This window comes from Galeopterus variegatus, unplaced genomic scaffold, assembly GCF_000696425.1.
Source record: "Galeopterus variegatus unplaced genomic scaffold, G_variegatus-3.0.2 Scaffold11176, whole genome shotgun sequence".
NCBI lineage: Eukaryota > Metazoa > Chordata > Mammalia > Dermoptera > Cynocephalidae > Galeopterus > Galeopterus variegatus.
Genome location: NW_007737287.1, coordinates 34,272 through 36,458, shown reverse-complemented (window position 1 = coordinate 36,458; position 2,187 = coordinate 34,272). Strand labels below are relative to the sequence as shown.

Here is a 2,187-nt window from a genome sequence, read left to right as displayed (position 1 = left end):
ATCTGGCTCACGAATACATTTTTTGCCCCTGCCAGACTGTGTTTTGTGTCTGTGGCAGTGTTTTGGGTGACATGATAGGATGTGCCCTTACAAGCTGGTAAGTGAAGAGTCGCTCTCTTTGTCCCAACATAGGCAACATCCTTGACAACCCCTCCTCCTCCCCCACCATTCGCCTCAGGTTCCAACTCCCCAGAACTGAGCTGGAGCTGAGGAATCAGTACCTTTCCCACTTCCCAAGTTCATGGCTCCCTCTTTGGTTATGGCTTCTGTTTCACCAGCTTGAATTCCCCCTGGCTACTTCAGAATCCCAGTTCCAGGAGCAGGGTGAAAGGTAATGACAATGAAGAATAAAGACATCAGAAAAGGAGAGAGGGGACCTGGGGTCCTGTCCCAGCCCTGCCACTCACAAACCTGTGAGCTGTGGCAAGTCAGCTGGCAGCTTTGGGTAGTTCCTCCTCTGTAGAATAAGAAGGTGGCCTAAACTGCAAGTATCAGGCTGAGCTCTGCAGCCCCCTTCTCACCCCTTTCCTTCTTCAGCCATTTGAAGAAGGGGCTTTTGGGAAGGAAAGGAGGGAAAAAGGGAAGAGACCCACAAAATCTGAAAAATTCTCTACCAGCTAATCTCTAAAATCCCTGTCAGCCCAAACATTCAGAAATCACCTCTATGTTTTAAAAGTTTTTAAAAGGGATCTGGAAGAATGATAAACAAATTAGAAGTCTTTTTGATCAAAACAAATCAGATGAAATGGAAACTTACCCTATCTCTTGACCTTGTTCCAAGGCCTTTACAGGGTGAGCTGCCAGCAACACTGACAACTGGAAAGAAAGCTACTGAATTCCTGTCACCCACAGGGAGCTGGGGGCTGGGCTCTGAGCTCTCAATCTGTACAGGTGCCAGCTTTTGCAGCTGCCCCAGACCCTGGCATTCACTACCACCCCACCACCCTATGCTGGCCAAACCCTTGGGCTGCTGTGGACGGAGCTGGCCCTCTGCTGCCCCCTGCTGCCGGCCTCTCTGGACAGCTCAGCCTGCGCCCCCGACTCCCTAGCAGAAATGGTCAACACCACCAGCATGTTGGGGGCAGCCCTGTGTACCCCTGGCCTGTAGTTTCAGCCCTCTCCCTCCCCCCAAGGCTCTGGTGATGGTGAGCTTGGGGCAGGATATACTCTGTCCTCGCTGACGGCTTCTCCCCAGGAGGGCTTCTGCCACCTTGTCATTGCATCCACCGTTCTTCTGTGTGGTCCTGGACAGGCCACCCACCTCTCTGACCTCAGAAGCCTTCCCTGTCAGCATGCCCAAGCCACCCTGTTCACACCTGGTTCCTCGGCAAAATCTAGACATACTCCCTCCTGGGGCCCTGTGAGGTTGGACAGACCAGGTCACACATCACAGCGTGCTCAGTCAGGCTGTGTGGAGCCCTGATCCGGCCTCCATGCAGGGTGGGCTTTTGCTTCAGTCTGAGGCAGCATCATGGATGGTTGCAAGTACAGACTTTGGGGTTCACATGTCCGGGTTTGCTTTGGGGCATATCACTTTACCTCTCTGAGCCTCAGTTTTCCTATCTGTGAAATGGGGACCTTTGTAATACTGACCATATGGGGTTAAATGGAGAATTAAATGAATTAATAAAATGCTTGGAACCATGCCTGGTGCATAAGTCCTGTATAACTGTTAGCACCAATTTTTTTTTTATGAGGATGATGATGGTGCCAAAGAAGCAGTTTTGTCAGGCCCCAGACCTCTGCCCTGTGGTGTTGCTGTGTGAGCCTCTGCCATCGAGGCCCTCTGTGGAAGTCAGGGGCTCATTCTGTAGAGTTCACTGTGCGCTGCCCCGCTCTCTGCCATCCTCCCACTCTGACTGAGAACTCTCCTCATCAGGCCGGCGGTGAAACTCAGAGCACACGTACTGTTCTCTGCAGCCAAGCTCTGTGGAGCCCCAAATGAGCAAGGCTTTTTCTTGGCACAAATTAAAGGAGTGGCACTGCAGAATCCACAGATACCACCAAATTACATCCGAGCCCCATGTCCCCAGCCCTGGGGATGCAGCTCCAAACACTACCCTGACCCCGTCTCTTGCATCACTCCTCTCACTCGCTCCACTCCAGGTGCTGCTCTCTCCCCCCCACACACACACCTAGCCTGTCCCCACCTCAGGACCTTTGCATGTGCTGTTCTCCCCTGGGACA

At 52.6% G+C, this 2,187-nt stretch overlaps 1 protein-coding gene across 1 annotated transcript in view; it reads left to right on the top strand.

Annotated features, from left to right (window-relative positions):
- Positions 1-2,187, top strand: part of TMEM108 (transmembrane protein 108) — a gene marked incomplete at its 5' end in the record, with an annotated part of 19,252 nt that overhangs the window by 9,533 nt on the left and 7,532 nt on the right. The gene's annotated exons all lie outside the window — the stretch shown is intronic.